The sequence below is a fragment of the Acinonyx jubatus genome, chromosome A3 (genome assembly GCF_027475565.1).
Source record: "Acinonyx jubatus isolate Ajub_Pintada_27869175 chromosome A3, VMU_Ajub_asm_v1.0, whole genome shotgun sequence".
Classification (NCBI taxonomy): domain Eukaryota; kingdom Metazoa; phylum Chordata; class Mammalia; order Carnivora; family Felidae; genus Acinonyx; species Acinonyx jubatus.
In genome coordinates, this window is record NC_069388.1 from 126,893,806 (window position 1) to 126,909,094 (window position 15,289).

Consider the following 15,289-nt stretch of genomic DNA (forward strand, 5'->3'; position numbering starts at 1 on the left):
CCTGATCTTATTGGGAAAGCGTTACATTTCTTATCGTTCTGCCTTTAAAGGTACATCTCAAATCCTTCCATATCTTTCCATTTCTACTACCAGGTAATGTGTTAAACTCTAAGCCACCATTATCTCTTGCCTAAATAACTGATTTTTTGAGCGTCCAGATTTATTAGCACCCAATCCCATTCTCCACACAGCAATAAGAGTAATACTTTCATACATAAATTATATATTTTCCTCTTTTTAATGTAGTTCATGAATTCCCATTGAACTTGGAATAAAAATCTCAAATCTAAGACATGACATGGCCTTCAATGCCCTATATAATTTGGACTCAGCCCCCTTTCTGACCTTATATCCTTCCCCTCTCTCTTCTCATATTCTCTATCCACCAAAATCTTTTTTCTTCCTCTTACCTCAGGGCCTTCACACTTATAGTCATGTCTGTCTGGAACTATCTTTCCTTTTGTTTCTGTATGGCTAAATTCTCTCATCATTCAGCTTAAGTGACATGTCTTCTGAGAGACCTTCCCCTATTACACTATTGAAAGTGATCTTCCAGCTACCCTGGAGTAAGCTCACCCTGCTTATTCCCCTCATAACACCTGTTGGTGTTTAAATTTTTGTTTATTTTTGTGTTATGTGCCTCCTCAAATTGGAATGAATGTACTTGAGAAAGAGGTCTGGGATGTCTTGATCACTGCAATATTTTTAGTGCTAGGCCAGGGCATGCACCTATTAGATGCTCAATAGACTCTTATTTATTACTTACTATATAAGTACAAAATTATGTTATTTCACTCAACCCTGTGTGGCATGCTTTAAATTGTTGATTAGAATAGAATTTCTGATCTTTTCCCCTATCCCTCATGCTGTCCTGTCTCTCACTGTTCCTGGGTGAGTGACCACAACTCTGATGCAGTCAGATTCTAGGATTTCTAGTGAGTATGCATGTGAGAGGTTGTGCACGCGGCAGTGGCTCTTCTGCAGCGGAAGCCTCTCAAGCTCTTTGCCCAGCGGCCACACTGCTCCAGCCTCGTAGTCAGATCCTGGTGCTGGCGTGAGTGAGGTTTAGGATGAAGGGAGTGGTTCCCAGAGTTCTTTAGGGTTCTTTGTGTTCTGGCTTTGTTTGCAACACAGCTCTGTGCTGAAATTTGAACAGGAGCACAATTCTGTATAAAAATTAGTACTTTGAGTTCATCTTTGATTGAAGCCTGCCATTACAAAGAGGATGCTTGGCTGGAGGATGGCAGGCTTGGGCATCCTGGGCTCTAAGGGAATCTGTGTTCTCTGCTGGCAAGAGTCCTTGCATCTGCCTCTGGGTGGATATCTACTGCTCACTCTCACGTCATATTTAAATTCCTTCACTTTCTACTGTCTAGCCTTTTTTTTGGGGGGGGGAGGGTGGAGACCCCCTGAGAGGTTGATTTATACAAGGTTATGTTGCTTGTAGTGGTGCAGCTGGTGTTAGAATTCCTGTTTCTTGACTCTGATCTTAGTGACTTTTTGCCCTGAAATTCTGCCCATGAACATTGCCTGTATGTCATTTTCCAGTTTTTTGCTTGCTTGTTTGTTTGTGGATTAGCCCTGTTTTCATTTCCAAGTTCATAGCAACTTGGACATAAGTATCTGTGGTGATGACTTTTCTTGTGTATCCTACATGTTAAAAGGAGGCAAGAGCGAGCACAAAAATAAAGCATTTAAATACTTGAAATGTATCGTTCAGGCAAAGGGAACAAAATGTAAACTGCCACACTAGTACTAACTTTGTGATGCGTATATTTAATATCATCTTACCTTTGTCATATTAGAAACAATGAAGATGCTTTCTGGAGAAAATACGGACACATCTGCAAAGGAAAAGAAAGTGCTTATCAAGAAGAGATGTGTATACACCTTGAGGCTTCTTTTCATTTTCTTTATCCCAACTAAGCACAAAAGTTACCATGTCTTTCAATAGAATCTTTAATATGTAAATGAAATTAGGCAAATGCTTAAATTGACATATTTTATGCACATTTTACCAGTTCCATACGTTTTCACTGCTGTGCTTATGCCTACTATCTCCCCTTGTGACATCTAATTTTAGATTTTATGTAGGCAAATGGTATCACTAGGAGATGCAGAACAGTTCACATGAACAATAAAATAACAAAAGTGTGGATGGGCAGCTGAAGAGATGCAAACGATACTGATTTGCCTGTCTCTGGACAGAGTATTAGAGCATATTGTTGTATTTTTGAGCACTATCATTAACTAAATTTATCAAGCTCCTACTATAAGCATGTCATTTTTTCATGGCTTATTCGTTCTCTGGGAAAGGCACAGCTCTCTCTCACAACTCTCTGAGGGAGAATTAAAGACAAAATGTAGTTCTTAGGAACATGTTTAGGCCATGATGCTAGATGATGAATAATTTAGTGGGAAGAGTGATTAAACTTTTCTCTTATGCAGAACACATTTTGGATTATTTTGTTCCCCTGATAATTTCTTTTTGAGGATCACCTTTTATTTGATGCAGCTGACAGCATGGAAACGTCCTAGTTGAGAGGACCTTCCCAGTGACTCCATTTTGGAATACTAAGCATGGAACCTTGGAAAAGGAGGCATTAATAGTTCAGGCAAGTTTTTGTTCCACTTTGGGAGAAGATCCTACCTTTTCCTAGGTTCATCTTTCCATGCCGCCTCTTACAATGATAAAATTTTGAGGGTGAAGACTGGGGTATGGGTCTGGGTAAATGGTTCTAGGAGGCTGCTTAGTCATGCTCTTTGTCTAGAAGGGCAGAATGAATCCTGATAGCTAAAGTATGGTTCAACATTTGACAAAATAGGATTAAATAGAATAAAACTTTGGATTTAAGATCAGAGCTATTATTTGCATTAGTCATGACTAATACACTGAGCATACTTTGAGCTGAGCATTGTGGCCACCTAAGTGTGGTGATGAGGGGGATGGACATTGACAGGGGAAGTGCTGGGAATGCTAGCCTAATGGCAGAAGCAGCGCTCAATGGAGTTACTCTTTCTCCTTCCCTTCCATGTTACTTTGTTAGAACAGGTTGCACTGATACATTCTTCCCCCCCCCCCCCCATCCTCATCTCTGTTCTTCTCTGAGATTTACAATTACATGTATTTTATACTCATTTTGGCAAGTTCCCCAGTTATCTCTTATCTAGATAAAGTCCGTTCTCTAGCACAGCCTTGGGCAATCTTTTCCTAGTAAAAGGCCAGTCGGTAAACATTTTAGGCTTACTGGACCATACAGCCGCTGGTGTAACTACTCAACTCTGCCATTGCAGTGCAAACACAGGGCATAAATAATACGTGAATGAATAGGTATGGCCGTGTTCCAGTAAAACAAAAACAGGTGGTCAACTGGATTTGATCCAGAGGCCCTAGGTGGCAAAAAATCTAGTGGATTCCTTGGAAAATATTCTTAAATCTAGTATTCCCTGAGCTTTTAAATGTTTATGATTGTTCTGCTTTAGACTTGATTTTTTAAAATTTATTTATTTTTTAAATTTATATCAAAGTTAACATATAGTGTAATAATGACTTCAGGAATAGAATTTAGTGATTCATCACTTACATATAACACCCAGTGCTCATCCCAACAAGTGCCCTCCTTAATGTCCATCACTTATATAGCCCTTCCCCCCACCCAGCACCCCATGAGAAACCCTCAGTTTGTTCTCTGTATTTAAGAGTCTCTTAGGGATTTATCCCTCTCTGTTTTTATATTATTTTTGCTTCTCTTCCCTTACGTTCATCTGTTTTGTATCTTAAATTCCACACGTGTCAAATCATATGATATTTGTCTTTCTCTGACTGCCTTATTTCGCTTAGCATAATACACTCTAGTTCCATCCACGTGTTGCAAATGGCAAGGTTTCATTCTTTTTGATCACTGATAAACTTGATTTTTGAAGGACATCTAGACTGGATATAGAATCCTTGGTTCATCCTTTCTCTGTGGCCATAAAAAATTTTTTCTGTGCTGCTTTTCAGAAGTATGATGCCAACCTGATGCCAATTTGATGCCAAATGATGCCATTTTTTTTCTTTGTAAAAGTAACTTTTTCTTATTGCCCTGGAGGCCAGAAAATTTTTATTTTTATTTTTGGCCTTAGAGTCCAATAGTTTTCCTAGAATATGCCTTAAAGTTGAAGATTCAGGGTAAATTTTCCCAATTACATTGTGGGTCTTTTAAATATGAATGTTCAGGCCTTATTTTGAAATTTTTCTTGGATTATAACCTTCAATATTAGTTCTATTCCATTATTTTCATTTTCTTCAGAAACTACATTATACATATGCTGGATCCTCTTTGATTGTCTTTGAAAAAGATTTTGAGTTTTACCTTGTTAGTTTTTTTTCTTCTCCTGGCTCTTGCATGACTCTCTTCATTGCCTCTTTTATTTTCAGCAAAATCTATGCTCCGTATTACCTTATAATTTTTTTTTTGTTTCTTAGATGATTTTGTCTTTTTCTTCAACTTTTTTTTAAATGTTTTTATTTATTTTTGAGAGAGAGAGAGAAAGAGAAAGCAGGGGAAGGGCAGAGAGAGAAACAGGGACAGAGGATTCAAAGCAGGCTCTCCACGGACAGCAGCAAGCCTGATGTGGGGCTTGAACTCACAAATTGTGAGATCATGACCTGAGTTGAAGTTGGATGCTCAACTGACTGAGTCACCCAGGTGTCCCTCTTCAACTTCTTTCTTAAATTTGTTCAACATACTTTATATATAAGTTTTTTCCTGAGTTTTGGTTTTCTAATTCATGGTGTTAGTTTATATTTGGCATTGCTTATTTAACTACATGCTGGCCTCTTATTGTTTTTCTGTACTTTGGGTGCAATTTATAGAATATTTAATTGAGAGTTTTTGGTTCTCCCTTTTTATTTTCTTCTTACAGTGGTTTCCCATGCATTTTGCTATCTTTTCCTATTTATTCTAAGAGGTCTTGGATTTTTTGAAATAGCAATAATCAATTTATCTATGAAGATATTTGGGGGATTTGGGATACCTACTGGATTTCCTTTTTCATGGGTCCCCTCTTGTGTATATTAAAGAAAATGAATGCCCCCTTTCCTCTTTCTTTTTGGGGGATGTGTGCTGCTCAGTAGTGTCTTCTACCTCTGTAATATTATTTCTTTTCCCTCACTAGCAAGTCCTCAAGGGATGGTTTTTCTCCAAGCTGGTTCCCTCTTCCCCAGAACTAGTGTTTTCCCAAGACTGACACTGTTACACGTGTGTACTTTCAGGTGGCTTCCTCTAGGTTGTCTAATAGTTGGTCCACCTGCTTTTGGACACTTCATTGGAATTCCCTTGTTTAGAGTGTCTCCTCTACTGAGCATGGTGTTACCTGCATTTCTCTGTCCCTAGGAGTGTGGTGCACTCTCCAACAAATTTGGATGGTTTCTATCACTGTGCCTCCACCAATCTTTATCTTTATGTAGGGTCTGCTGTCAATTCCATTTAGTGTATTTCTAATCTCAGGATATTCTTCATGTCTAGAAGTTTGATTTGGGTTTTTAAATATTTTTCATGTATTTGTTTGCCTTCTGGAAAATAAGGAGTGTAGTTATAATAGATACTTTAATATCTTTGCTAACTTTTATCTGCTTAATTTTTTTTATTGATTCATTTTTTTCTTCTTGCCATAGGTGACTTTTTTTTTTAGATTCATTGAATAGCTGTAATTTTTATTGGATGCCAGATATTGTGAATATGTGTTGTATGCTGGATTTTTAGTGTTTAAAAAAAATTTTTTTTTTTGCCTTTTTTCCCCCTGGCACACAGTTAAATTTCATGGATATACTTTGAATTACTTGAGGCTTGACTTTAAGCTTTGTTAGGACCTGAAGAACCTTTAATTTAGTGCTAATTTGGCCCAATGCAGAGGCATTGCTCTTTTCGGGATTCTACTCAGTGTCCATCTATTTGGAAGCCTCTTCCATTTATTTACTTGCTTACCTATTTTGATAAAATTTTTATTTATTTTAGAAAGGGAGGGGGAGAGAGAGAGAGAGAGCGTGTGACCATGAGTGGGGAAGAGGGGCAGAGAGAGAGAGAGAGAGAGAGAGAGAGAGAAAATCCTAAGCAGGCTCCATGCTCAGCCTGACACAGGGCTTGATCTCACGACCATGAGATCATGACCTGAGCTGAAACTGAGAATCCGATGCTTAAGTGACTGAGCCACCCAGGCGCCCCAAGACCTCTCTCATTTAGCCACCAGGAACACAGACTTTCTCTGACCTGTGTTTGTCATGAGGATTGTTCAGAATGCCCCTCCTTGGTGGATTTTCCCTGGACTCCTTAGTTTTCTCAACACCCATGCTCTGATCAGTACTCAGGCAAAGACTCGAGGGGGCCCTCTGCCACTCCCTGGGGTTCTGTCTCTCTCTGTGAGGTGCTCTCTTCTCTGGTACTATGCTCTCTGGGTTGTATCCTGCTGGCCTCTCTGAAATCTCAACTCTGTCTCTGCCATTTGGGGAAACTGAGCGTCGAGCTCAGTTTAGATTTCCCTCCCCTGTGTTGTGCACAGGCAGTAAATTGGGGCATTTGTAGGAATCCCTTGATTTGTTTCCCTTCTCTCAGGGACCACTCTTAAGCTCTGCCTTTGGCCAAGGTTAGAAAATCATCGTTTTTTTTTTTAAATGTATTTTGTTCAGTTTTTAAATGAAAGTAGGAAAATTAATTCAGTGCCTGTTACTCTCTCATGGCTAGAAGCAGAAGCGCCATTCAACTCTATGGCTGTTACTCATCAGTGTTGACTCTTTGTGCCTGTGGTCCCACAGGCGGGGAAAGGAATCGCCACTCTGGCTGTGCAGCACAGAGTAGAATATGTTTGACATCTGGGTCATTATCTGGGATATCTCTGGCTGCTTTGGGGCCAAATTTTGGTGGCAAATAGGTAAGGGCAGGGGCCATAACCAGAGGAGGAAATGGTGGTCAGATACCTCATGGAGCTCAGATACCTCATGGATAAGGAATTCAGTCACCTCACCCTTAAAACCACTGAGACCAGCAGCAGTGCTGGCTGGCAGTGAGAGGACTCTAGAGAGAGCGGAGGAGGACCATGGGGTGTGACAGGTGCAGCCCAGTGAAACCAGGTGCAAGAGTGGGGGCTGTAGTTTGTTGCATTAACCAGCCCACATCCTGGGGCACTAATACATAAGGGAGGGAGTGCGGAAAGTGAGGCACAGTAGGGGTGAAGCCAGCAGTGAGTGCATGTATGAGCTGGATACCACTGTGAGTGACTGAGGCTCAGGCTTGCTAGAGACTTCCTGAATGACCATTTACAATAAACTCAGTATTATCCACCTGAAGGATAGGGAAGCTGAAGTATTTTCCACAGAGTCTCAGCGTGTGAAATCTCGCATTTCTGGACAGCCCTGCATAAGGTCTGGGCACTAATCTGGTTGCAGGGGAATATCCTCAGTGGACAGGCGTAAAGGTGCAGGTACTTGAGATAGGAGTTGTCATCAGGCTTGGGGTCAACAGCAACAGCATTTAACATACAATACAATTTGCTTGTTTCCTGTCTCCTACTAGTTGTGAGGACCATGAGGGCAGAGACTGGTTCATGAGCACCACCTCTCAGCAATCCCTCCATCCCCTACTCTCTGCTATAAGCCAACGTGTGTTTTTATAGTTCATAGCTTTATCAGAACCACATGGAAGTGTGGTAAGGAATACTTTTCTAAAGGAAGATAGAGGGAAAGGGATGTTGGGAAGACAGAGCCATACAGATGAACTACACAAGACACATTAGCAGCAAAGCCCCTGTTTTATTGGGTGCACTAAGCATAAAAAGAGGGAAAGCACATAGCTAGTGACATCCCTGAAGAAATCTGAAGGCTTCTGATCCCTGGGCTAAAACACACCAAGATAATATACTAGCCACGTCTACAGCCTCAGCTGTAGAATAATGAGAAAAGTCTCAGGACAGCAGCTTTGGTGAGAAGGGATTTTCAGGTAATACCACACATCTGTTGTATGAATATATCTTTGTACTTAAAAAGATGTGTATTTATTTTGAGAGAGAGCACAAGCACCAGTGGGGAAGGGGCAGAAAGAGAGAGGGAGAGAGGGGATCTCAAGCAGGCCCAATCTCATGAACTGTGAGATCATGACCTGAGGTGAAATCAAGAGTAGGATGCTTAACCTGTGAGCCAGGTGCTCCTGTTTGTACTTCTCCACAGAACCTTATTTTCTAGTCATTGTCAAGAGTTTACTTATGAGTCTTTCCAGAGTAAAATTTCAGTCATTTTCAACAAATCCTATTATTATTGTCCTGTTAAAATCCAAAATTAAAACAACTACTTCAACTATTAAAAAAGATAAAATAAATGCCCACTCAAGGTGCCCTGAAGCACCTTGACTGTACTAATCTGGATCCCTGACTGTATCAACCAGATGGGAGGCGTGGTGCAGTGGGAAGATCGGAAGCTTTGGAACGAGACCCATGTGGATGTAGCTTTCAGCCTTGCTGTTTGTAAGCTATCACATTGGGCAAGGTGCTTAACCTTTCTGACTTCCAATTTCCTTAATTGTAAAACAAAACTAATAATTGAGATGATCCACGAAAAACACACAGCGGTACCTTGTACACGGAAGGCAGGCACCTCATCAAAGGTGTAGCAATCCTCAAGGTCTGGTAACAGAGTAAAAAGTGGATCCTAGCTCACTTGGTTGATATTGGACATGCTTTTTCCTTTTCCCCCTGTCTCTGCATGACTGTCACAATGATTAGAAAGGAAAACATTTACTAGTTCCAAGATCAGAGTAAGCAGTCAAATCTGCAATTTCCTTTTTATTTTTTTTTAAATATATGTAAACAGGTTTAAGAAAAATGTATGGACACAAACTATATCGACATGTTCCCAAACAAACAAACAAACAAAAAACCCAGGCTCTCAGAAGACAGGAGGGACTACGCTATCTATCTTATTTTTTTAACAATCATGCACATGATCTTGACAGTGTTCTGATTCACAATAATAACCACTCCTTACTTGCAACCACTTTTCAGTTTACAGAGCACTTTCACACACATGCCAGTGCTCACAGATGCTTGCTGAACTGGTAAATGGAGAAGCCACAGCAGGCAGCTCAAAAGTTCACATTCAAAATACAGACCCTGCCAAATGAAGATGTTTGCCCTTGGCTGGGTCTTGAGGTAGAACATTCATATATTTGCTCGTCTAGCCCGGTTGGTCAGGTCTTCCCTGAGAGATGCCTGACTCCATGCTTCCTTGGACTTTTTATATCATTTGCAAACATAACATAATTAATCTACCAATCTGTCACCCCTCTGCTCTCCTGAGCTGTGATGTCGAGGCAAAGCTGTCAAGAAGTGTTTTGGACTGCTTTCTGTTCAGAAGACTGCTATGGCTCAATTCATATTTTATTGACTCCTGGAATGTGGCCAGCAAGGCTGGCGTCCTGACCGAGCCACAGACAAGTCTGTAAACTCCACTTAATGATATAGCAACTTGTTTCATTTACCCAATAGGAGGTTTTATTTGCCACTCTTAAGCTCTTCCAGTTTATTTTGTTTGCTTTCCATTCCTCTGCATAGCTTATAAACGATTCAAGATCTTTGTGGCATAAAATTTGGTGGTGTTTCTATGACTAACCCAGTCAAGTATATATCATCATTATTGTTCAGAGTGTCACGGTTAGATCTGGTACTTGTTAGTAGTGTCTTAGTATCAGAGTTCTCCAAAGCCCTTTTTGAATGGTGAGGATATCGTGGAAAATGTTAAACCAAGATGCATCTCACATCATCTTTTTTTGTGGTCCAAATGAATATTGACTCTAATTGCTGATCGTCATTAAATCTGCTTACTACTATTTTTCAGAAATACCCCCGTGTCTCAACAGGAAGTCCCATGCCCTCAGACATCAATTTTCAGCCACATGACCTCATTTGACCATTACATTTTAATCAGTACTTGATTAAGAAGAATGAGAATATTTGACTAGGTACTTGGAAAAATGGATTCCACTTATATCTTTGCCATTTCAGGCTTTGACAAGTCATTTCACATCTCTGGAATTTGACTCCTGCATTCAAACACCAAATATGGAAAATCCTAGATTAATGTGCATCCGTATAATATTGGTGTTGCTATTGTAATATATTCTAGGGCTATTTGAATTAGCAATTTGTAACACACTAGTAACCAAACATTTTCTGCCCCACCACCACAGGAATCAATGGAGAAACAGAGAAGACAGACAGCTGGAGATAAAAATATTACTGGTATCACCAGGTTGGAGAACATAGATCTATATCCAGAGTCAGTGTTTCTCTTATCACCCATTTGGCCCAAACCCCCAGAACTGGTAGTCACTCACTGCAAAGGGAGAGCCTACACGGTTCTTACAGGTGCCTCGTGCCCTTTCCCTCTGGACCTGCTACCCTACTCATTCACACTGAAATGTCCATTACTAAAAACAGGTGACAGGCGCCTGGGTGGCTCAGTCAGTTGAGCATCCGACTTCAGCTCAGGTCATGATTTAACGTTTTGTGAGTTCAATCCCTGCATCAAGCTCATTGCTGTCAGTGCAGAGCCTGCTTCAGATCCTCTGTCTCCCTCCCTCTCCCTCCCTCTCTCTCTCTCAAAAATAATACTTAAAAAAATAAAACAGTTGAAAGGGGTGTTGATACAAAGGATGTACAAGGTTAGTTAGCGAGCAAGAGGGGAAGGCGGTTTGAGTCGCTATTACTCCCCCCCCGCCCCCAAGTTTTACAGATGGGGAAACAAGCCCAGAGAGGTGGGAGTGACTTATTGAGGCTCTCGTACAGGTAAGGAGCCACAAAACAGAGAGAGGTATTTCTTACTTGCTTTTAATACAGAAATCCTTGTTGGAGGAAATCCAACAATGAATAATAAAGATCAAAGCTGAGCTGCTCTGGGGTGCGTGGGTGGCTCAGTCAGTTAAGTGTACGACTCTTGATCTCAGTTCAGGTCTTGATCTTAGGGTTGTGAGTTTGAGCCTTGTGTTGGGCTCCATGCTGGGTATAGAGCCAAAGCTGCTCTGATTGAAGTGGGTTGGGAGACCAAGCGATCCACTTGTTATGTGCCCTTTTCCCAGAGGAGGTCCTTGAGGAAGTCTGATGCATAGAGGGCTCTCTAGAGCAGCAGAAATGATAGCAGCCTACAACAATTACAGTTGCACACTGTATCTAATAATAACAAGTTAACACTTGGTGCATTGTTCTGATGTAATGCTATGCACTGTTCTAGGTGCTTTATATGCATCTTATTTTTTTTAAATTTATTTGAGAAAGAGCATGTGATCAGAGGAGAGGCAGAGAGAGAGAGAGAGGGAGAGGGAGAGGGAGAGCAAGAGCGAGCACCAAAATCAAGAGTTGGATGCTTAACCAATTGAGCCTATGCATCATCTTATTTAACCCTTCCAACAGCACCTACCATGAAGACTCTATAATTATACCCATTGTACACATGCCTTAATTGAGTCAAGGAGATGTTAAATAAATGGCTCAAAGTCACACAGATAGTAAATAACAGCTCAGGTAGCTGGAGTAGTATGATTTTGCAGCTTTTGTTCGTCACCGCAGCGCTCTGGGTCTGTATGGTGCTGGGTATTCCACAGAAGCTCACCATGGAGGTGTCTGTTTACAGTCAGTAGTAAGTAGAGGGAGCTGACCCTCCGAAAGGCTAAGGAACTAAGACTAGAGCATCTATTATAAACGGGAGAGTGGGATTTGCATATACCCTCTCTACTTCTTCTGTTTCTTGAGTTTAACTTCCCAGCACTGTGCAATGGCATTCACAGTCTGAGAATAAAGGAGACCTGGTTCAAGCCTTTATTTATTTATTTATTTTTGCTCATTACTTTCCATCAGGTGACCTCCAGGAAGGTAGTAAGCTTTTTAAATCTCAGTTTGTCTACAAAAAATAGGTATTATAAGTGTTGGGAGATAATTCTCCTTGAATCTCTCAGGTTTCTACACAGCCAGGTATTAACAGCCAAATTGTTTTATACTATCTTTGCAAGAATGTTTATAGAAGCAAATGGTCTTGGAAAGATATGGCGACTCCTCCTAGAGCAAATTTAATCACCCTTGGGATGATAAAGATAGAAATGTCTCCCTTTCCACCCCAGAACAGATTTGCTCACATTTCAGGGTAATGAAGATAATGGGTCTCCAGAGGGGAAGATGAGAAGCTTTGCCAGAACTTTTACATAAGAATAGAGTCTCCTAATCTCAGTGTTCCTGAAACATGACACTGATGTGTCACTTCTGGGTCAAAATGTCTAAGAAGTGGGTGTGCCTTCTTCACAATCTTCCTTTGCCCTCATTGACTGAGTGGAGGGGACAGTGGTATCATAGGAGCAGGGGCTTCCACAAAACCAAGAAGCCTGAATCCCTGCTTTAGACTGTAGAAGGCCACCCAACCACAGACACCCACATTGGACTCCAATGTGAGTGAACAAAGAAGTTTCATTGAGGTAAGTCACTTAGAATTCAAGGTTTACTTATGGTAGCTTCTAATATTACCTTAATCAATACAGCCTGTATGCAGAAATAGCATTTATGAATTGTTTTCCAAATGCCCAATATCCTGCTAAGAAATTTCACGTGCACTATCTCATTTAACTGCGGATTCAACCATAAAATTATTTTTAATTTTACAGGTGGAGAACCTGAAACTCACAAAGATTACATACTGCTTGTGGTGGTGGCGGTTGTTTTTTCTTACAAGATCACACAGCAAGTAGAAAGCCAAGGTAAGGTTAAAGCCTGGTCTCTCGGATTAAAAAAAAATTATGCTATCCCTTTCTTTAAAAGCTAATTATTTTATCATAGATTCTTTAAATAAATATGGCTCACACACAGAATGCCAGGAATAGCTGAGAATGAAACCAGGGATCTCTCGTGTTTGCTTGATTCCCTCCCTGAAATGTGTCTTGATTGGTTCTTTGTTTTATGAATTTAACCATTCTTTGCTCATTGACCCTTGGCTCCAGACTTCAGCCCTTATCCTCGCTGGGGACATTATTGCTCTCCTGATGGGTTAGATATGTTCTTCGAGGTCTGCTGCATGGTCCTCCCTTCTGGCGATTGGCACAGGGAACAATGAATGTGAGAAGCCCCACATTCCACTCTGGCCTTCTAGGACCTGTACTTACCAAGACGACGCTGCCTCACCTCCTTTCCCACTAGGGAATCAGAATGATGCTGATGTTATAAGAGTATTTCCAAGGTGTTTCTCGTTGCCTGTTTGCAGTGCATTGCCAGGCTCTTAAAGAATGCAATATAAATTTTAAGCCCAGTAGTAAAGTATAAGTTAGTACATAATAGAACACTTAAATTATGGAGGGGAGAGCATCATCCTGAGATTTCTCAAAGGAGTACTTGTGGAAGGGCTATGTCTGCTCAGTGTAACCCTTGAAAGCAGTAATGCTATCTAAAATCCATGTTTTTCAAGAACTAGAAAGGAAAGTGTTTAGTTTTTCTAAACTGGCATGTGCGTGTTGTTTCCTCTAGCAGACTGGGGACTCCTCCAGACAGATCACAAAGGCTTCCTCTCCCTTTGTCTCTCCTTTACCCTCAGGTTGCTGAAGTACTTAAGTGCTCATAAATTCTGGGGGCCCTTATTAGTCCTTGGAGAAGATACTAACCCTTCCCATAGACACCAGTGAGGTAAATAAAGACCATTAGACAAAATACATACCTATTATGTTGGTATTAAGTATTGAGAACGATTCCCAAATGAATAATGTAGTTATTTAAATTAGATTCATTGGGCATTTGCAAGGTGCCAGATTCTAAGACATGTACTGGAGTTGCAAATGAGCAGAAGACAAAGTTCTGGCCTTCAAGAGGATTATGTACTACTAGGAGAAGTAAGCTTTCACAAAGCAAAATTTAGGGGTAACTAAGAGGTACAAAGTTGTATGTGGCCTATAGCTATTAATGATTCAGCCCTATGAACAAAAATGTTCCCACCAAGAAAAATCCAGGCTCATATAGCTTTCCCAGCAAATTCTACCAAATAATGAAGGAAGAAATCTTATATAAAATCCTCCTGAGAGAGAAGAGATGATAATATTTCCTATTGGTCTTATGACTTGAATAGTAAAATCTGACCAGGATATTACCAAGAAGAAGCATTAAAGGGCAATCTGACGTGAGAACTTACATTTCTGAAATATCTATTTTGGACATGATAGATTGCCCTTTTTGACACATGACAGTTCAGTATGTTCATACATTGTTAAGGATTTTTTTATGTGTGTCCATGACCATCATCATTTGCCAATGGTATGATTTTGCATGTCACAAATCTAAGAGGATACACAGGTCACTTAGCAAAATTAAAAAGGGAATTTAGGGATCCGTGGGTGGCTCAGTTGGTTAAGCGTCCAACTTGATTTTGGCTCAGGTCATGATCTCACAGTCTGTGGGATTGAGCCCCACCTCAGGCTCTGTGCTGATAGTGCCAGCACAGAGCTTGCTTGGGATTCTCTCTTTTTCTCTCTTAGTATAAATAAATAAACTTAAAAAAATTAGAAAACAAATTTAGAGGAATGAATCTAATCTAAAGATGTGGAACACCTCTAGGCAGAAAATTAGGGAGAAAATAATGAAAGCTAAGTAAATGGAGATGTATTCTATGTCCATGGAGCGCAAGCCTCAACCTAATCAAGCTGTCAGTTATTCCTAAACGCATGTATGGATTCAATTTGATTCCTAGCGAAAGTCCAATAGTTGGTAAGACTATGCACAGAAATATTCTATTTCTGTGGACTAGTGAAGGGTCCCAAACAGCTAATACACCCTCGAAAAAGAGAACTTGCTACACTAAATACAAAGATTGGTTTTGAAGCTACAGTAAGTAAGATAGCAAGGGAGTAAAGGATAGGCAGATAGTCAAGTGGGACAGACTTGAGATCCCACAGACTTACAGACAGATACAACCTGCCCCCCAACACACACAAGCGCTTGATTCACGGCGCTGCAATAAGTTGATGCCAACCTCAAGCCATATGCCAAATCAGTGAAAGTCAAAACTATGACATTTCTTGAAAATTGAGAAGAATATCTTCATGTCATTGGGTAACTTTTTTTTTTTAACAAAAAGTATTAAGCATAAGAAAAAACTTGATAGTTAGAATATGGTAAAATTTAAAACTTCTGTTCATCAATAACCTTCATTTAAAGAGTAAAAAAAAAACAATCGTGAGAAAACCTGCTTGCAATACATGTAACTAACTAACAAAGGGCTTTTACCTAGAAAAAAAGGAGCTCT